The 22,342-nt window shown below is 38.9% G+C and overlaps 1 protein-coding gene across 1 annotated transcript in view; it reads right to left on the bottom strand.

Annotated features, from left to right (window-relative positions):
- The window catches only part of CELF2 (CUGBP Elav-like family member 2), a 559,446-nt gene extending 538,658 nt beyond the window's left edge, over positions 1 to 20,788 (bottom strand). Inside the window, exon 1 of the mRNA XM_087768249.1 lies at positions 20,515 to 20,788. The gene's annotated coding sequence lies outside the window, so the exon portion shown is untranslated. The remainder of the gene's footprint in view (positions 1 to 20,514) is intronic.
- Positions 20,789 to 22,342: the final 1,554 nt, after the last annotated feature.

The raw sequence follows: 22,342 nt of genomic DNA, 5'->3' as shown, positions 1-22,342 counted from the left end.
GGGAAACCATGATTAGAGTGAACAAAACTCTCAAAGGCAGAGCAAAAATAATGAAGCATCAAGTGTGTGTCAGTGTGCTTAGTGAAACATTAATTTACTGATCCACTCAACTGCATTTAAAAATGTGCGTAGTGGGGAGATGTGCAGCTAATAACATGGAACATCTGAAGCTCTACGTTTCCCCTAAAGGCACAAGAAATATTAGCAGAAGAGCTGCAAGGTTCCCCAAAGTGACTGGGCAATACCTTGGTGCAAAGACTGTTTAAATGAGGGTTTTCTCTTGAATTCATATGTGGGAGCTCCTTGCCAAGCCACCAGACAGAGCAGCCTTCATGGATGCTGGTTTTAGGTTGAGTGTTTTCACCACTGCAACTGAGGAACCATGTGTCTACACAGTATGTGGCCACTGCTAAACTGAGTTCAAGTTGATCTGAAGACCTAAGCCCCGTCATATTCATTTTACATTGGGAAACAAAACAAAAATCTACCACAGTATAAACCTCTGGTCATAGGCAGAGGACTGATGAGAATGATGATTGCAAAACAAACTGAAAAATGTCAAATAATAAACTCCTGTAGATGATCTCAACTCAGCCTACATTCATTCCCCAGGCAATCATCTGAGTAAATAGTCTCTGTACCAGGCACTAAATGGGTTAAAAATACTGGGGCAGCAGGAGAAGTACTTTGCAGGGCAGAAGCTTGGGTACCTCTGAGTTAAGGGGGACTGTTAGCAGATGGATCCCAGCTGATCTCTGGTGGCAGGACACAGGGAGGAGAGAAGAAGAAGAAAAACTGTCACAGGCACAAAACCATGGCTTTATACGTCAAATCCAACATCCAAAAGCAAATTGGAAGTCAGGGCAAGCTGCAGAGACTAGGTGTAATGTGCACTGTTCGCTAGTTCTGCTAAGTAAACGATCAATATATTTACTCCCTGGATAGAATACAATTTTGCTGTTGTGACAGTGCTACTTCTACTACTCTGTGAAGAAAAATGACTCCATGGAGTCCGTGATCCCTATCTGGTCAGAGCCTCCACTCTTCGAAAGATATTTTTAAAGATAACTGAAAATCATAAAAAACCAGACTTACTGAACATTTGCAGTACACCAAAGCCAAGAAATTCAGATGTAGAATAAAATTCAACAGCTAGTGATTAGCCCAATCTATTTTACTGAGATACTGCCAAGTTATCTGGATGGTTTCAGCAACATGCAGCACTTCTGAAATCCTTACATCTAACAGACAGAGTTCAGGATGGATTAAATCTTTTTGCTGAATTTCCTTTCATATAGATTATTAAAGTAAACTCTTATCTTGTTAGTGGAGGTTTTTTTTTGTTTGTTTTTATTTTTGATGTTCATGATTATTCAGGTATCTGGCTTTATTTCAGTGTTACAAATGCAAATTCACCTACTCATGTTGTTCAGGTTCAGGCTAATCAGCAGATAAAAATCACAAGTTACAGCTCTGTTATAAATCATTAGCTATGGAGAAGGGAGAGAAGAAAGGAAGGTGGGAGCCATAAGGAATGGACACTGACTTCCAGCTAGAAGTGAAAAGAAGTTATGGTGATGAGGCAAGTTATTGCAAACCTACAGCTTGCCTAGGAATTTTCTTTGTCCCATATAGGATATCATAGGAAGTTGAGAGGAAAAGAAGCGGAGAATCTCTTTTCTGGGAAGCTCTTTAAGGGCTTCATAAAATCATGGCAAAACTGGCCTAAAGGAATATTCTATTTTTTTGACCATTGCAGTTTATTACTGGGAGATTAATGAGAAGAGTTTGAAGCAGAAGATTAATGTGGTCTATTCTTATAACCTGCTCTTCTCCTCATAAATCTCCCATTATTACATATGTACTAAGCAGCATGTTGGTTCACCTTCTCCGAGGCACAAGTCCACCAACAGTTCTGTTTCATTTGCTTCCCTGTACTTCTCAGAGGCCAATATTCTACTAAAATAACCCCTACTCCCCTCCAAACAGACATCCTTTTCCCCTCTGTCAACCCCTCACCACCACTAATGAACAGAGAAACCAAGAAGGAAAAAAAAAAAAAATCAAACTCATGGAAATATCCTCTTTGGATCAACTTTTGACCTGAGCATGCAGATATTTAAATACAGTTGTTGAAATCAACTGAAATAGTTCAACATTAGTAAGATAAGATTTTTATTTTTGCTTCTCCATCACAGGTAAGTTTGATACTTAGTTGTCTTCTTTTTATATTGGGAGAGCTAGACAACCTTTTCTTTCATTCTCAGTCTCTTGGTCTAAAGAAATCAATAAGCTAACATCACAGACGACCACCACCAGCTCAGCTGTCAAAAGGAAAGCACCCAGAAGAGGTAGAGCTAACAGCCTAGGTGGACTTATATATGCTATGGCTCAGCTTCAAGAAGCAATGTGTCTTATATACCAAATACACAGCGGAGTGGACACTGAGCTATCTAAACACCTCGTAGTTAGGAACAGCTTGCTTTCCCACAGCATGCCTGGGAGAAGAAGAAATCTTAGCTGTATTTTGATGTTATACAAAGATGAAGAACCAGCTAGATTAAGTGATCTATTTAGGGTCACTCAGGATCTCTCTAGCTGAATCAGAAACAGAGCTTCAGTACATGGAGCCCTGCTCCAGTTAACAGTCATATCTGCCCAGGTGACAAACTACACTTTCACTCTACAGAATAACAAAATTAACTCTCCTGAATACACCCTGTTAGAAATGTTGTCCCCTATAGCAAGACTGCAAGAGATTCACAAGCTTCCTATGTGCACAGAGGCCAGAACAACCCTGCCAAATATTGTCCTAAATTATTCTTGTATAAAATTAGTTGGGTACAAAAAATAATAGCAGTAAAAGAGGAAGGAGAAGAGCTCCTCTTGAAAGTTTTTTCTTATTATGCAAACACAGAGTCCAAAGATTTTCCAGGGAATTGTTGTGTTAAATAGCCACAGTTGTAAATTGTGAATTCATAAATGAATACAAATGTGTAGCTGTCATAACTGGCAGATGACACTTCCTGAAGGATAAGCTTGTACTCTTCCCCAGTGAAGGCGGCATGCAAGAGTTGCCTCTCCTGAGACTTCTAATGTACAAATTCTTTGGCAATTCTTCCTAAGGCGGAACTGTTTTTAATTTAGAAGACGTCAACCTACTTGTACTAGTGGGAGAAATTAATAAGCCAAGGATGCAGGTCGGCTGTACTGTAATACTGAGTAGATATGTCTCCATTAATTGCAGGATTGTCTGTGACTCACTTAAAAGCTGTTCTGTCTCAGAGCTTGATCCTATTGCCTTTGCTCAGATAAAATTCCCTCGAGCTTCTAACACCTTTTCTGCTGCTGACCCCTCAGGGGTGGGTTTGTTTCATGTCTGCATGCACCACATGCTGAACTACATATTTCTTCTATCTGTATAGCACGGATATGAATATAGATATTCATATGTCCTCTAATGCTAAGCTCCATTGCGTTTATCTGTCCTGGATGTTTAGAAACTGGTATTTTATAGATGAGGAATTAAAGCAAAGAGAATCTAAAAGCCATATTCAAATCGTCTGGATTGTAAACAGGGCTTTGGATGTAATATTTTCTCCTGGCTGCTCTAAGCAGCCCCCTATATGGTGCCTTACTAAAGCATCAGTTGTTCTTCAGAAGCAGCCAGCTCTCTCCCCTGACCACACATGGGCACTTCATGCTGCCTGAGTATAACCCTGAGAGTCTTCATAAAGGTGATAGAGTGAGTCTGTGACAAAAAAGATGCTTAAATCCACATATCAACCCTTTACTGTGGTACTTTTCTGCCAGCTTTCTGACCCTTCTCCACTGCAACTCATCTAAAGGAAATAGGGAACTTTTTTCTGTGCAGGAAATAGGGGACTTTTACTGGAGTTATCAAAGTCTATCCTTCTGCAACAGTGTGGAGGAATGCTCTGGTCTAAAGGACTAGATACTGTGTTTAAACTTGCAGATTTTCTACCAGGTTTACAATGCATGCATGTACATGAGAATAACCAAAGCCCTTCAGTTTTCCCCATCCACTTCTCTTCATGATTATTCCACCCCAGTAAGCAATCTATTATCTTCTGGACTGACTTATTCCCCACACTTAGTAACTCCATTCACACTATTAAGTGAATGATGCTCTCTAAATACCAGACACATATTATGTACAATTAGACTTCCTAAACCTAAGGTTAGGGTGATAAAAACTTGCCAGAATTAATGCTGTGCTCTCCATACATAACCTATGTAAGTGTTTCTAAATGAAAGCAAAAAAAAAAAATAAAAATAAAAAAGGAGCTTTCATTCTTCAGTGAAATTCTGTACAGTTCAGCACACTCCTAGGCAATGAGCATGGGTATTTTTTGCAATGATTGCTTTTTTTTCTGAATGAGGAGGAAGTCTTCCCCTGTGTACAAAAGCAGCAGATATTAAATTTTGGATGGTGCTTGTATTTAGGAGCAGAATTCAGAAGGTGCACCAACACCAGAAATTCACCAAGAGGTTTTGTTTAGGAAGTGAGTAGCTTCTACAAGCTTAAATATTCTTAAGAATAATTTAAGCAAGTGGAAAACATGCTATATTAAGTTACAAACAACTATTTTAGTATTATTTAAGTATTTGTTTTAACTGAGGTTGAATTGAGCGTTCTTGTCAGATTTTGACCTTAGCTAGATTAAAATACAGTCAGTGGAGTTTCCAGATTTACACTGACTTCAGTAAAATAAATGTTTTGTTTGTTTGGTTGGGTTTTTTTGTTTCTTATCATTGGAAAAACACTGCATAAATACTAGCAGTTTTTTGGGGGAACCATATTATAGCATAAGCTTCTGCATATTACCGGTAAAAGGCCTTTATAGAACATCCTTGTTTGTGCTGCCAGCTTCATGAAGTAGGGGCAACCAGTATTTTGTGCAAAATGAACCGTATTATCCTCATTAATAAAAGGACCAGCCTATCAGGTCTGCAACTATTATGAGCAACAGAGGGAATTTCGCACTCCTAAGCAGGAGCTTACTGTTGACTTAATATTGTATCCTTTTATAAGCCAAAAGTATAGTGTGTTCTACAATTTGATAGAAGACTAGATCAAGACTCAGATGTTTCACTGAATTATTTATGACCTGAGGCAGATACACCTGCTCTCCCTGCCTTTCTCACTCCTCACTCTTTGTATGTCTCTCTTCTTCAATGGGAAACTTTTTGGTAGAGACTTCTTTCTTTACGTACAACACTGAGCACAAAAAAGCCTCAGTTTTAAGCAGAGACTCCAAAATGGTAATATCAACAATAAACAACATCCACTACATGGTACAAATGGCTGCAAAATGGTATATAGAAAAACAATGTGGAAACAAATTAATTTGAGATATTTAAGGTTCAGAAAATTTGATGATTCAGTCTAATTGGACACATTAAACAAACTATATTCAAGGGATATGCTCCTGGCATGCTGCAAAAGCCTTTTTTTTTTCCTTTTTAAAATGAGAAATCTGGTTAATTAAATTTACTTACTAAACAGCTTGTATTACAACAGTAGAAAATGACAGATGTCTTTCATAAAATTAGTCATATTGTGGTAATTTTCTCCTCTCCCCCAAACATTGTGTGATTATGGACATATTTTCTCCTGTTAAAAAGCTATCTGTCATAATTGCTAACAAATTCAATGCAAAAATGTTCTGAAAAAAAGGTATTCTGCATGAAATGGAGAAAAGTTTTTCTGTGACACTTTTTCTCATTGCAACTTTATTCTGTGGGCTGTTAGCTGCTTGCAGAATACTGCATAATTTTAAAGGCTTATACTTATAAAGGCCAATCATGTATTAATTCATTTGGTATTCATTGAGAGACCTTTAATCATGATGGATTAATTTATTATAAATGCGGATATAATATGTTATTTCATAATATCACCACTGTAATTTAGCAATTAAACAGTCTGTTATTATTTCAATCACTGCCCAGATCTGTATCATGATACAATGTTTTGCTCCACGGTGAATTATTTTACATTACATATAGGACAATGGATTTTTTTGAAGAGTAAACCTTTGGGGAAGCAGAAAAATATAAGATAATACTTTGCTCTGATATTCTCCTTTGTCTCTGAGATGATTCATCCTAAATACTTAGAGGCAGCTAGTCAGAGGCTTGAAGTGATTACAGGTCTGATCCAAAGCTTGCTGAAGTCAATGCTGCGCTCAGCATCTTAGACCCTATCCTGAGTTAGAGGGATGTAAATACTTAGCAAGAAAAGGATGAGAAAAGGACAAAAATCAGGTAGGTACACCAATTAAGTGCAATCTGGGGTAACAAGTGGAAATGGTCAGGTACAAGAAAATCTAACCTGTTATTTTTTGAAAGCTGAGCGAGACTCCATTAGTGCTAACCTGTACTCCTGCTCCCTAGACAGACAAATATAGGGCTTTCCAAAGGGCCTGGGATGAGGCCGTTATACCCCCATTCTTGAACTGCATTTTTGCACAATACTTATGCCTTCTGACACTTTCAACTCAGAAGAGGAATTGGGGTGCATTTATGCTGATCCAATTTTACCAGTGTCGGATGTCTAAACATTATGGTGATGCACATGGAATGACCCCAGAGAGAATCTGGCTCAGAAGTATAATTTCCATATTACAGATGTGCAAACTGAGATGCTTGGAAAAGAGATATCTTGCTTTAGTACCTACAGTAAGTGTGGAAAGACAAGAGTCAGAATCCCTGGAAAATGATATTCAACTGTTCCTCTTTGTTCTAACCACTTGGTCTCATTTCTTTCTCTAGCATGTGCTGTTGTGTTTGAATCAACACCATAGCAGCATATAACTACACCACTTGCCACAGATTCTAAAGCTTTTTTTTTGAGAGGGGAAAAGGTGTTAGAAGTTGCCAAGTCTGTATCTCTGACTGGACACTAGAGAACAAATTGATCTGTTACTTTGAGCTCATTTTTTAAACTCCCTCTACTGACATTTAAGTAACTGATTCTTCTCCATCATTGTTAGCTGTCTTTTTTCCTGCCTGTCAAGAGCTTGCTAAATTAAGATTCACAACCCAGGATAGTTTTCATATGAATCCAAAAGGAGTCAGTATGTTTACTTAGATAAATGGTTATTTTACAAGGTAGTGTAAAATGCATAGTTTTCTGTGGTATATAAAGCCATGAAGCACAATCCATCACGAGTGACTCATTTAATCTCTGATGTATCACTGGATGCCTTCTTCAAAAGCAATCTGGAATAAGTGATTCATATTAGGAGATCTGGAAAAAAGCTGCACAGAGAGCAAGTGAAGAGATCAGAATCAAACTGATGATAATGTAGACTCAATCATATGAGCGTGATCACAAAATCTGGTTAAATCCTCCAGTGTATCACCCTCCCTGTCCAGGATTCACCCCCTCAAGAGCATTTTCTGCTGCTTTTCCTTCTCACATTTCGAATGGATAACAGAGCTATCTGCAACCGGAGATGAAGAGCATTTTTACGGGCTAACAAATCTACTAGAACCAATGGTTTTAATCTCTTCTTGGCTACAGAATCAAAGCCAGGTTCTCTGCAGGTGTAAATGGGATCTGCTCCACTGCCTTAGGTGGAGTTTCACTCATTTACACCATTAAAGAATTTGGCACTAAGGATGTTGAGATCAAAATGTTCCAGTTGGCAAACGGATGTGCAGAAGAGAATCTGTCTGGGGAAATATTCTGGGAAGACTTATCTATCCTGTGGAAAGCAGACTTATTTTTCCTCAGAGGAGTCTGGTATTGATAAATCCAAATTATATTAAATTTTGGGACACCTCTTCTGACCCTGCTAATTCTAAACTGGCCAGCTACATAGGAAGCCTGCCAAAACCCTGCAGAAGGAAAGCACAGTGATGTGGTCCTCTGTGCATTTTCACATCATCATATTATATGCATATTGTATGTTTTTATTTTCAACTGACATAACACTTATTGGTGGTCTGTTTTGTTCGTTTAATAAAACCAGGATTGGAACATGTCCTGCCTTAGCTGCTTGCACAACACACACCAAAAGAAGTAGCTTCATTAGTAGATGTGCCTGCATGATGCCACCTGCTGCATTGCCAGAAATAATTTTCACCTAAATTGAAGTTCCTGCATATGCAATGAAGCCTTTGCCATTATTATTTCAGAGACAACTAAGAAAGATCTGTTTATTTGTTAATAATCATTTTGGGAAATATGGGAAGCTGTGAAATATCAAGACTCAATTAGAAAAATTATCTAAACTGACATTTCAAGTGAGTAGAATAACACAACCCCCACTCCCTCACCCCCTCCCATTGTGTTAAATGCATGCAGCTGACTTTTCCAAAGGGACAGCATCAGTATATTTATGCTTTTATATCTTTGGATGCTCGTTCAGAATCCAATTTGCTCCTGGACAAGGGCGTATCGATGAGTACCTGGTATGTTTATTTGCACAGACACAGACGTGGTTGGTCTAAAAGCCAGCTCCACTCCAGCAGCCCTCATCAGATCTCATTAACTCAGTACCAATAGCCAGCCTTCTTTCCTCTAATGAAGGCAGAAAATTTCCTTGCCTCTGCCCACACCCCTTCAGGTAACAGGATAATTTTGCATCAGTGTTGCACCAGGTTAAATCATGTCTATTCATCTCACTGTCCTGTCTCCATCAGTGGTCAATAGTGGATGCCTAGAGCAGGCTGTGAGAGGAAAGCAAGGTTACAATACTTTCCCTTCTTCCAAAACTTTATGGTTCAGGGACGTCCTGTAGATATATCCACATACTGAATTTTTATTACGAAGGTTAGGGATATACTTTTAGATATGAAAACATCCTACTTAATCTGTGCAGTCACCTGCTAGCAATTATTACAATCTCCTCTTTTCAGGTCCTCTATAACATGGTTGGTAAGGTATGAAACTACACCCATCTGAAGTTTAAATCCAAGTGGTTGAGTACTCAGGATAGGAGAACCCTTTGTTCTGTGTTTCTATTATGTCTATCCTAATAAAAAAAATCAAGGCCAGGGTTGTGGCTTAAGCACTATTGCCTGATTGTTCATAGATATTTAGTTGATAGTGTGCTCCTCTGCAGAGCTTTAGGTTGTGCCAACTACACTCTCCTTCAAAACGTTCAAGCTTGGGTTGAGGGACAGCAGGTACTAACAGCAAGGTTGGATGCTGTCAGTCTGTCTGGGGTTGCAGATGACCTGTGCCATGCCAACAGGCCTTGGGGCTATAGGGTGGTCCTTGACTGTTTTATTCCATAGTACTGCATAGAGGCATGCCCACAAGTACGGGGTTGATAACACAGTAACATATACAACTATCATCAGGACTTTCAAAACCAGTTTTATTACTTTCCTGAGAAGAAGTTTTCCCACCCAAGAAAATTAATTTTAAGGCAATGAATGAAGCTGCATAAAGAAACTTGGAGGCATGGAGGATCTTTTGAGTCAAGAAGTTCCCCAAACTAGTTTTGCAGCATGTGGAAATCAGTTCTTTTTGAAATGTTTCCTGTCCTACTTCAATGTAATTTAATTTGCCCTAATGTATTTTGTGAAACTTATGCAGAGATATACATCTATATAAGATAAACCACTAGTAGGAGTCATGGATTACTATTTTTGTTCTAGTAAAATCTTTCAAGACTAACTCATACAAATTTGGGAATCACACTTCATGAGAAAGATTTGCCTGAGGTTTTTAATAGTTTAAGGTATGAAGTTGATTGGAAATAACAGAAAAAAGAACTGCTTCTGTTTGTTCAGTCTTGTATTCAACCAAAGATAAGTAGCTACAGCACAAAAGTATATTCCTTTACTGTTGAAAGAGGACAGAAAGAAAATTAAACTATGACAATGTTTTTCTGTTTTATGGTGGTCAGCTTGTCTTCACATACAGAAGGGGTTGATTATCCTTGGTCTGAATTATACAGCTTTTTCTTTAGATAACCACATCCACTGGTGATATTACCTGTGCAGTGGATTATGAAATGTCCTGAAAGGCAAGAAAAATGTATCTGAAGAAAAGAAGTACATGGACAGAGTATTGCCTTCCAGAAAATCACTTTATTGGCTTATTTGAACTCAGAATTTGCAATTCTGCTGCAAAGAAGCAGCATCTGGATCTTTGTATGTCAGCAGTTAGAACTGGGAGAATTTCTAATACAGAGGCACAGTATAGAGCAATATAGAGGTCTAATGCTCATATATTATTTTATATTATATATTATATTGACTACTACATATATTATATTGACTACTACCTGTCTGCACAAAACTTTGAACTACTGCATCCATATAAGCGAGTTTGAAACCTCTAAAACAAGACAGGATGCTTTGCTGCAAGAATACAGTTAACTTATACTACAGTCTTACACAATATGGTTATCTGTAGTGTAGGAATTCCTGGCTAAAATTATTTTGTCTGTGTTATGCAGAAAGTTGTACATGCTGGATCAGTAACTTCTATCGTCCTTAAAGATTAGTCAGGCTCTAGAGACTATCATTTGCCATTCTTGGGTAGATCCTTAGTAGACTTCAAGGGGTCACTCTGATTTATATCAGCAGAAAGTCTGGCAGGCTTATGTGAGTGGAAGTCATTCTCAAGAAAACAAAAACGAAATGAGCAGTAAGGTAAAAACCCTACATTTTAATGTAGTTCTGGTGTGGGTATAAATACACTTTTGTGCCCAAACCAAGACGGTCAGTCGGTTTAGTAAAGTGTGTCTATTTTTTCTGGGTTTATTCATAATTCATTTATTAATAAAGATGTCAGCTGTGGTCGAGTTTTTATCCTACCATAACAGGAGCTCCTGGCTTCATAACTTCACTGGAGCAACCCAAATGATGAATATGAGCTGAAGAATAGAAGCCAAATCCTTCTAGGCGCTCTATATTTGTGCTTGCCAGAAAAATTATGGCCAGTCAAAGGAGCAGGAGATGGAAAGTAGCCACCTCTGTTTTGGTGCTTCTCAAAGTCCACTGAGGCCACTATGCAAGCCTTTCATACTTGGAGCTACGTAAGTACCTTCTGAAGCTCGAGACAGGAATTGGGGGGCAGCAGAGACTGCTTATTTATGAGTTACTTAGTAGTCCCTGATGCAGCAGTTGCCATAATGCATAGCCTCAATGCAGCTTATTCATACTCCTGGCAAGAATTATCCTCATGGGGAGCTGTGCTTTCGGATGTTGCTGGCCAGAATACGAGCATACTTTACTGCTTCTCTTGCAGAGTATGAGTCTATTCACTCTGGGGGCAGTTTTAGCATTTGGCCCTATGCCTGGACATCATTACTACTGGGCACTTACACTGAACACAATCACACTGACCAAAGTCTGTATTGAAAAGATTACATTCTCCCAAACCAATATTTTCAGTTTGGCCCTCATGCTTCTGACAGCAGGAAACTTCTGGAAACACCATGAGCAGTGTTTGCTGTAAACAGCATTACCTGAAAAACCTGGTGAATATCACAGGTTTCATGAAAGCAAGACAATACAGAAATACGGTACCCTTTAGTTAAATGGGATGAGCTGCACTGAAGCAGTTAAACAATGTGTGCTTCACATGGCACAAAAGCTCAAACTGCTTTTAAGCAGTTCTTCTAAGAAAGCACCTGGTTAAAGAGTTTGGGGCAAACCGACAGAATTTACTTTAACTACAGAGAAGAATATTTTCCTGCTTATACTGCAAACAGTTTTACTTTATATAAATTTTAAAATGTTATTCTACTTAGAAATGGGACTGACAATCAGACAGTAGCACCATATGTGAGTGTACCCTGTATCTAAAAGGGGAGGGAGCTTTGAATTTCAAGCTGCAAGTATTCCTATTCATATCACAATTGCAGTAAAATGTTTTGCTATATCTGGGCATAAAGAAGTATAAAGCAGCAAAAAAATTTGGGTACAAATCTGAATATCAACACTTTTATGGCATCTCAAGGCATTGGATTTCCAGAAACTGTAATTGTTAGTTTGCTTGGCAGAGAGGATTGACTAAAAAAATTTGATGATACTCCAGCAACAAAACATTTATTTACTTGCTGAACTGAAAGCATTTCTGTGGTTGCAGTGGCTTCTATGGGACTATTCCCATACCATAATCTTAAGCACATAATTAAGGGCTTTACTGGATCAGTGCGTGAACAACCAGTGCTGTTTTCTATTGAACGCACATTATGTTAGGTACCAATTGTAAGCTCATTAATATGAACAGAAAGGATCCAGCAGACGTTGGATCAAGCCTCGTCTCAGGACTTTCATCAGAGAAACAACATTGTCTCTTGTTTACTCTTTCGCAGGTCACTGAGTTCCCAGACTTTGAGTCATTGATTACATTGTATTATCAATGAAGTTTGAGATTTGCCATCGACTCAAATGGGTACAGGATAGGGCATGAGGAAACAAAAAGCAGAATCATGTACAATTTGTGATTCTGGGTATTGGGTACTTAAAAAGCAAACAAGAAAGCAGGCGTGCTCATGAATTCATGGACACAGAATAGCGCCTGCTTTAGAACACTGTGTGTATCATCCAATGTGTTTGGTAATGTACACAGCATTTCTTTGGAACAGCACTGAATACGACTTTTACCCTCCCTCCCCTTCCCTCAATGCCCAGATTAATAAATCTTCCATTTGTCTCACCTGTAGTTACAATAAAGCTGTTCTCAACAGTGTTAACATCTGCCACGGTCATTCTTCTGGGGTGAGAAAGGCAGAACATTTTCATTGCTCGTTCATTTGTGAACACTAGTTAAGTAAAGCTGTCACTTGTGTCCAATTATGGGTGAGGATTTTATAGCACAGTCTCCTTCCTAAAGCTAAACTGACATGGCCAAGCCCCATTTTATAGGCATTCTTAAATTCTTCCCAGCCATATTTAAAATCCTTATGCTAAGAAATGGCAGGTGCCATGTGTTTTCACAGCTACATTAACAAATGCAATTTTGTGGCAACTTGACCATGCCAGTGAAGCAGTAAATTTCTGTAATCTCTATGGTTAAGAATTTCACACAGGACTTTGCTGGGAATATGTAAAGCCCATTAGTACAGGAGCACGATGAAGATAAAATTAAAATACCTTTACAGGAAAAGCCAAAAAAAAGAGTAAAGTCTGGGGATTTTTTTCACTACTGGAGCAATGAAACGTGTCAGAGGAAAATGCTGAAATAGAAAAAAAAGCTTCACTGGTCTCACCCAGCCTACTCTTCTTTTCAAATGACTGCCACCAATTTAGGTGAGAAGTGATAATTTGGCTTACACAAATGCTAACATAGGCTTATCCTAAAGCGTAACTGGGCTGCAAATCTTTGTCAATCTCTTTTCCAAACCCTTGCTCCCTGTTACAGTACACTTAAGCTGGGATAATTGTCCTCACAAATTTTTTTGCTGGCTTAGGGAGAAGATAGCCAAAACTTTCCTAGTTCCTAGCGTGCAGAAGTCACAATGGTGCATCTGCACATCAGTTGTTAGCTATTTCACTCAAGCCTGGGACATCTGCATTTACCAGCACGAGCTTTGCTGCTGGAAATGAGACACTTTGGTGTTACTCAGGCCTGCCAATGATCCCCCAGCTTCATCATCTCAGCCAGCATGAGGGTTGGGTGCATGTTGCATCATGTGTAGAGCCAGAGGGTCTGTGCAGGGGGAAGGATCATTGACTTAATCTGCTTTGAGAAGGGATCTATGCTGAAAAATGGGACTAACACCACTTTACCTCATCCCCAGCTCTTCACCAAACTCCTCAGGACTCCACAGCAGGTCTCAGGGGTATCACTGCCAGGGGACAGATTTACACACAGAGGCACAGCCAGGATTGGGTCTCTGGTCTCCAATAGATCCTGAAACAGCTGTTAGATTTTGCAACAGGGTATCTCAATTACCAGCAGCAAGCAGATCAAAACCAGCAGTTAGAACCTGCTCAAAATCATATACTATTGTTTTTCTGACCTGTAAGTCATTTCAGTAGATATTTTCCAGATTTCCTATAAAATCATGAGCTATAGATTTTTTTTTCTTTAGAAAAGAAAGATGTGATTCTAGTATAATCACCTCACTCCAGGGATTGGATCTTCTGGAAAGTAAAGAAAATAACCTGCTCAGAGTGCAATACTAGCCAGGGAGATGATTGCATCATGGATTGCTCACAGACTTCTCCAGCAGAAACCACTCCCGCAGGTTTTATCACGGGGTTTGGGCAAAACCCCTAAAGAACACAGATCAAACAAGAAACCATCTTTGAAGGCTTATGGTTTGTTGTGAGACAGAAGTGTTTTGAAAGTTACACTTAGCAGCTCCCTCAATCTCTTAAGACTTCACGCAAGCAAGGTTGGGGCAATCAGCTCACGTGCTTCTACACTCTGTGTGGCTGCACTGAAGCCAAAAAGGCTATTCACCGAGCGGCCCTTTGAAGTCAGTGAGTTTTGTCATTGATTTTGAGAGGCCCAGGGTTTCATTCGCGGTGTGTAAGGTTAAGCATGTGTGTAAGTCCTTGCAGGATCAAGGCTTAAACGTGTAAATCTGTTCAGCAAGAGTACCCAGCCTTTAATGTCCTGTGAACGTGGTCTGTCTTACTGCGTGACATTGGGTAGGCTGCTATTGCTCTTCACTCAAGTGCGAAAGCTTCATTTAGTATGCATATGTCCTTCATAATTGTCAGTGACTTAGGATACAGCAAAAGAAAGATGTTAGTAGAGCTGCTTATTAATGGAGTGCCTATGGAAAACGACTGCATCAGATTGATTAAGAACCACTATTAATCTATACTTCTGTCTCTTGTTATCCAAAATGCAGGCAACAGGCTTTCTGGATTGCTTGCTATGTCAATGGCTTGTACAGTGCTTATACATTAATCACTGAATATAGCAAATGTATAAGAGATCAGATCCTGTTTTCAGAGCTCTTTTATTATGTGAGCAGTTCCATTGTGCATTATCACATTTTCTGCATGCTTCAAAATCCGGCCACTGTCCTTGTCTGAATAAAGACTATTTCTGCAAAACACTGCAGAACTCAGGTTCAGAATAGAGCTACCTCAATTATGTCTGATGATGAACAACTTTATATTTAAATGAATGGTAGAATCCAGTTTCTCTGACTTAAACCAAACCTATACTTAATCTTTAGGATGCTGAAGGTTACTTAGGTGAAGAGAGAAATGAATCCTAAGGGAGACCATGTTTGTCTGAGGTACAGTGTGTCCATATTGCTGAATGTCTTAGCTATCTAGTGTGGTCTTATGTCTCTAACAGCCATACTGGGTATTTATATATATATATATTAATATATATTTATGTGCTGACATGTTTGCTTTTGAAATTAATTAAATTTTCCTTGAAGATAAACCTGACTGTGATGCTGGTTATGGTCATCCTTAGGTATCACTTCCTCTAGACCTTACAAACAAGGCTACCTGACACTGGCTCCCTCTGCTCCTTTCAACCCTCTGTTCAAGTGGGCTGTGAGCCCACCAGGATCACCCACAACCCTTCATGCCATCTACTTGGGCACAAAAGCAAATGCCTGGGGCCAAGCACAGGGCCAAGAGGACACAACTAGCCCCTCCACAGATGGCCAGGTGAGATATGGAGGTGAGGTACACTGTAACACTTGGGAGACAGGGATGTCTCTGCAGCAGATACTTTTAACACTGTAAATGCAGCCTTAGCTGTATAAATTGTCTGTCTGGAAGCTTTCAAGTGCATGTGGCTTCCTCTGGGTAAGGGAACTTACATCAGGAGCATCAGCTCATTAAAACGCTGGTGCCTAAATTAGATAGACTTCGTTGTACTCATGGAGTTTCCTGACTTTTAGATTTTTTAAAGCATTGCGGCATAACTTTTAAATGCCACTGGTCTGCAAAGTAGAACAAATAAACCAATCACAGCATCTTGTTTCACTAGATCAGTTCAGGCTAATAAAAGTAGCCATTAGGAGCAAGATTAATTGTACGTTAAACACGCTGCCTGGAATACACTTGTGACAGCATCCCCCCAGCAGCTCTTGAGGACTAATAAAATATGTGAGTGATATTACTGTGTCTATGCAATCCAGTCCTAATTTCACTATGATTACCCTTGTTTTAAGCCCACTGCCAGGTATATGAGGCTCCGTAAATCAATATTACTATGACTGTTTTTCAAGGTGTGCAATTTACAGAGTTTTAAGCCCTCTGTCTTCATAAAGTAGTTACAAGGGAAGCCAAGCAGATGAGGAAAAGATGTCTAAACTAAACAATGCAACAGTACAGTTAATTAAGAAAATTTGAGAAGGAGAGGTGGTTAAATGATCTGAGTCTTAGATGTGATGTCCTTCAGTGCGTTTCAAAGAAAATAAACCTTTAAAATAGGTCAGATAAATCACTGCCTGAAAGTGCCTCCTTTTTTCCTCTCACTGTAATGGGACCCCGAGGTGGTTAGCTCAGATGTAGGTGTCTACAGTATAGGTATCTAAATTTGGATAAGATGAATCCTACCTCTGGTGCCCAAATGCCATGAACAGAGTCCAAACACTTACATAGGCAATATACAGGCAGCTGGAGATTCCAGTCTGAAAAAGCAAATTAAAAAATATATATGCAGAGCTTTTGATTTGCTCCCCCTTTGTTACCATCCCCAAGGAAGATGATAGTATGTGTCTTTAACAATGGGAGTAGGAAAGACGTGGCTCCAAGAGCTCTTGGAGCACATCAGCCTTAGGACGGGAGCTAAGTTATCAGCCTCACAGGCCACAGGAGACGCAAAGCAACCAAGGAAGACTTTGTGTGATAATTATAGTCTAGAACTGAGCTCTCTGGGGCTCTACTTCTCTTTTCACTTTGTTTCATTCTTGCTAATATTTTACTGTTTACCTTAATAAAATAAAATATTTATTTATATTCTTAATTCATATCTACTGACCAGATAAATACTGTGTGCTCTATTGCCTTAGGAGTGATGAAAGTAATTAAGAGATATTAGATTACTTTTAGGGTTTCCCATACCATACACAGGGTTAGGAGTCCCAAGGAGTCTACAGTGAACCATGCACACAACACCAGGAGACGAAGGATATGTGACTGGCTGCCAGGCTTGTGGAACAAGTGTGTCTTGGCAAGTGTGGGCCCAATATGTTATCGATCAGCTAGTGGGGGAGGACCAGAGACTTGGGGTCAATCTGAGCCAGGTACAGCTGTCTTGCTTCATTTGGTGATGTAGAGCTTCAAGAGTGGTTCTTGCCGAAAGACGACCATAGCTAATTTCTTAAATCAAATGGAAACACAGCAAGACCCTTATAATGCCATAAATCATTTGCAGTTAGAAATGTAAAAATTTATTACTAGAATGAAAAAAAAAAAATCCTCAGAGGTTAAAATCTAAGCATTTTGTCATGACTCTATAATACTTTAATTCAGCTGACCAGAAATGTAACGCTAATAAATAATCTCATTCAGGGAAAGGGGTGTTATGGCATGTTCTTAAATACTTCTGCAGAGTCCTGAGAAAAGTCTGAGAATCTGGCTTCTCTCAGGAGAAAGAAGCTGATGAAATCCCGTCATTATTGCCAATGGCAAGTCTGTGATTTACCCCAATTCTACCTGCTGCGTGCAACTCAGACTTGCAGTAACTTTATATGGAGAGCTGGAGATGTGGAAGAAATACAGATTTATGCCAGCTTTTTCCTGTAAAGAAAATTCATAGCTATGTTATCAAAGTTTCTAATTATAAAATTTCTTTAATATTTTATTAATAGGAGGGGAGGGAGGATGCCAAAATTTATGACACTTCACAAGTAAGATTATGGGTTGATTTCTGATTGGATGACAGGGCCCTAATAATAAAACTCATAATTTTATACTACATTCCTCTAGTGATGATAGAAGTTCTTTGTGCATAATAGCACCATTTCTATTCAGGAATCTTGTTAACAGTTGTAAACTCAGATTATCATTTTTATTAGCCTAGTGTTTTCTTATTTCTGTGTTACTGACAGGAAATTACAGCAAGTTTTCTGGCTTGCTTTTTTTTGTTACAATGAAAGCAATTCCATTCAACTAGAAATTTCCAAGCACTGGGTGGAATACAATATTTCCAGAAGCCAACAGCAATTTAATGTGCACATATTAATTAAAAATATATCTATTTAAAGATTAAATTCAAAGAGAAAGTAGACTGGCAGATTGGGTTAGAGTGGTGGGGTTTTTTTAAAGGTACAAATATATGTCTTTTTGTACTTTATGACTTCAGGAACAAGTTCTTGTCACCAAACTCAGCATCTAAACTTGTCTGTGCTATGTTTTTGTGTTGCCTCATAACAGTAACTTTGACATCACCTCCATGACTGAATATCCCTGGCTGCATTCAGGCTCTATCCCATGCAGCCTTGTCCATTGCTGAGATGCCCACCTTGGGCAGTGGGAATCAACCACCACGGACTTCTCATGGTTTTGGATGATTAGGAAACTCAAATGAGAGTATTGGTAGTTGTTTCACCCCATTAGGCCACTTGAGCATTGTAAAAGCACTGTTTCTAGGAGAATGTGAGACTATAGCTGCATAATTTACTGTCAACAGCCTACAGTTTATTCATATTACATCAGATACGCTTCTAACTGTCAGTTGATACTGAGTGAATAAAAACTTATTTCCATAACAAGAACACTGAATTCAATCCTTTTCTTCTCTGGTTATAAATGGATGGGAGTTTAGGATTACAAGGGACAAAGACTAATTTTCTGGGCTTTGTAGACCTTGGTGTTGGGGTGGGGGAAGGAAAGTTGTCAGGGCAAAAGCAAGATGTGGGAGCTACATTGACCTCATTTCACAAGACACCAGTGTTTTCTACACAAGCAAAGTAAACCTTCAGAAAAGTATTGCAGTGCTTGAAATTGAGGCTGAAACAGGGAGTGATGAACTTTTGCAAGTGCAGCGCCCTTAATCCTGTGCCCTAACAAAGTTGCTGTGAAAGAATGTGATTTTCCATATGGCATTTGCACATCCTCTCCTTCTCTCCAGGGACATGTAAGGGAGTCTGTGTTTAATCCCTGACTGCTCCTCATCTCCCCTCTCCTTGCACAATTTTGCTCCTGTGATCACATTATGCATTTGGCAAAACAGACCTTCGAGTCTGGAAAATCTGATGTATCAATCTGCAGATGATCAATTTCAAGACACCTTTTTTAAAAAAAAAAAATATTAAGGAAAACAGCTTTCAAGGAGTTAGAGGACTGAATCACACTGGCATTCTAACTCTATCAGATTTCCCTGAAAAATCCCATCCTATGTTCAAAAAGTTTTCCTCAGCATGGCCACAAACCTGTGAACGACTAACTGTAAGGGTAGTGTTTATTCATGTAGTTTATTCTAAATATACTTCGGTAAAAGCCTACACAATCCAGTCTTAAGTGTAACAACAACTAATTGCAGTTAGGAAAAGAGATGTAGTTCAGCAATCATAAGATCCAGTTCTGCTAGTACTCAGTAATTTCCTCTTAAATACAGGACAAGCTCACCCTTCCTGTTGATTTCAGTAGGTGTTGTAGCATTTAATACTTGGCAGAATTACATCCAGAAAGCCTGAGGAAAAAAGTCACTTCATAAGTTTTATAAGGGTAAACACAAAGCAAAAGCAAAACACATCTAATTTTCTAAAAAAAAAAAAAATAATAATGTATTAGTGTCAGAAAAAGACTAGAAAGCAGACCTTGGAAATCAGGGGACTTGCAAGGCAGGGACTGCAACACGTATAATACAGATCTGATTGTATCTGGCAGGCTTGTATTCATAGGAAACTATCCACAGCATCAAACTCATTCTTTACAAAAGCAACGCTTGTTATTTCATCTCAAAGTTTGTCAGCTTGTTGCAATTAGCTACTACAATGGTATGACAAGATATGAGGTGGAACATTCCTTCCCCCTTTCTCCAGAAGAACAATGCAAGGGACAGCAAGAACTTTACCCAGCACTGGACAACAATAAATCCTGGATACACCGACCCCACTCGATCCAAGCTGAACAATATTTATTTATTTTTTAAAAAAGTTTCAGTGTTGCACTTCCCTACCTAGTAAACAGCTGAACAGGCAGAATGATACCCAAGACCATCTCCTCCACCCCCATCTCCACCCCCATCATATCAGTGCTTCAGGCAACGTTCGGGAAAAAAAAATCACACACACAAAACCCCCAACTCAAGCCATCTTTTCTGATAGGAGCATGGAACAGTAACCAAAAAACAATCAAGTCCTCATTGTCATAGTGCGACAATCACAGCACCGCTTCTGTTGAGCAAATGGTCAATTCACAGAGAGAAAAGCATCATGAGGACAGACACGAAAGCTGTTATTATCCATTTTAAGTAATAGGAGAAGGTCACATATCAAGCAGTTACACCTTTTCATTACATCCTAACCCTCCACAGCAGGGGAACCACACTTATGACTGCGTTAGATATACAAAAGCTTTCAGCTCCAAAAAAGGAAAAGAAAAGATGGGGAAGGTAAAAAAAAATTAAATTCATCTTACCAGCACGTTGCAGCACCAACTTGCTTGAAGGAATGTTGTCTTTACAGGTTTCTCTTTTAATTATCCTGGAAGCAGAAGGGGGAAAAAAAAAAGAAGACGACGAAGCAGGGTTGTTAAATTAGCCTGTGCTAGAATCTTTGCAGTTTGTCGCAGAGTAGAAAAATACCAAAAAAAAAAAAGACACGCAAAGAAAAAAAAAAAAAGAAAAAGAAAGCTCAGTAATTTAAATTTGCTGTCAGTTCAGGCAGCATCGCTCTGTCCCGCCCCTCTTCCCACTGGGTTCTACTACCTGCAGGGCTGCAACTGACAGCTACTGTGCAAACAAAAAAAAAGGCAAAAAGCATGCTGGGACCATGCTGTCTGCTGTCTGAGTCTCTCTCCACTTCTGATGACTGAAAATCATTAGTGGAAAGGTTCTGTTGTTGTTTTCTGGGATTTTTAAGTTGGGTTCTTTGCATGAAATTTAATTTATTTTTAATTGATACGACACAGCACGTGACAGAAACTGGTGGTGGTGTTTCTCAGCTCTGCTCAGAATGGAAACTAACCTGAACAGATTGATTTTAACAGTACGGTATATGTAGAATCGACACAGACGTTTGCCATGTTGCACTTTGCAGGCATTCATTCAGCCCTTCCTGTAATACTGTGTACAAAAATGTTTGCTTGAATGGAAAATCAGGAAAGTGTTTCAACAGAAAGCAGTTAAAACTCTGACACTTAAAAAAAGTTGCCAGTATTGTTTTTGCTCTGCTTTCAAGTTTTCCTTCTAAACTTTTTCAAATCATTTTTAAGAACAAAAAATAACAGAAGTCAGAGGCATAACGAACAACTGGCACAACACTCATGTAAAAAGGTCGAACTAACAATTACAGTACATAAAAAGCTATGTTTTTAACCAGATGTTTAAAACCATTCTTGAAAGTCTGTGCTAGTGACTATTAGCAGACTGCATACATCACGAGTGTGAAATATTTGATGAAAACTAACAGGAAAAACAAGTACAAAAGCTATAAACGCATTTTTATAGCTATTTTAATTGTTGCTAACAGGCTTTTAGCAACAGGGCTAAAATCATCCTTCCAAAACAAAGAGAAGCATAATCTATAACTTCTAACTATAAATGTATTCACCAAAATATGGTTCCCACCTAATTATAAAATAAAATTAAAAGAGTGAAATGATGCTTTTCCTTAATACTTTAGTAGTAATTGCTTGGATCATGCCACAGTAAATATGCAACATTTATATTCAGTTATTGCTCTACTTATGTGTGTAACCATAAAATAAAAAGCTGAAATGTTTAAACTTAATTAAATTAATCTCTGTTTTACTCGAAGTTTGCCATTTACACAGAAAGAGACACATGCATGCTGAACATGCCTGCCATAGACAATTGCCTTCTAAATAGATTTTTAAAAACTCTGCAGAAACTAATTGCTACTACGCCTGCATCCCTTCTTCAGCCTTTACTCATCAAAGTAGATCCTACCACCAGGACTTGCACAATAGGGCTCAAAGAGTAGGGTCTGCCCTACAGCCCTCATAAGACTCCTGTTCATGAACAGCCAGCCATGTTAAATCGGTACCACAGTCAACTTTTAAGTTGCTTTTCTTCTCTTTTAAAGCCTCCAGACCCTTTTAACAAGTGACCACCTGAAGCCATTTCTACAGATGGTAGAAATCTCCCACCATTCAAGATATGAGGTTTAAACTGACATGGCCAAGAACCATCTCTTTGCAAAGTTCACCAAGATCTCTTAGCAGATGCATGCTGTCTACAAGAACTTTTGCTATGCCCTGTGAGTTCAATCTCAGTATAGCGGGA

Source organism: Nipponia nippon, unplaced genomic scaffold (assembly GCF_047370975.1).
Source record: "Nipponia nippon isolate SJK-2023a ecotype South Korea unplaced genomic scaffold, ASM4737097v1 scaffold_3, whole genome shotgun sequence".
Lineage (NCBI taxonomy): Eukaryota > Metazoa > Chordata > Aves > Pelecaniformes > Threskiornithidae > Nipponia > Nipponia nippon.
This window is presented reverse-complemented; position numbering and strand designations above follow the sequence as displayed.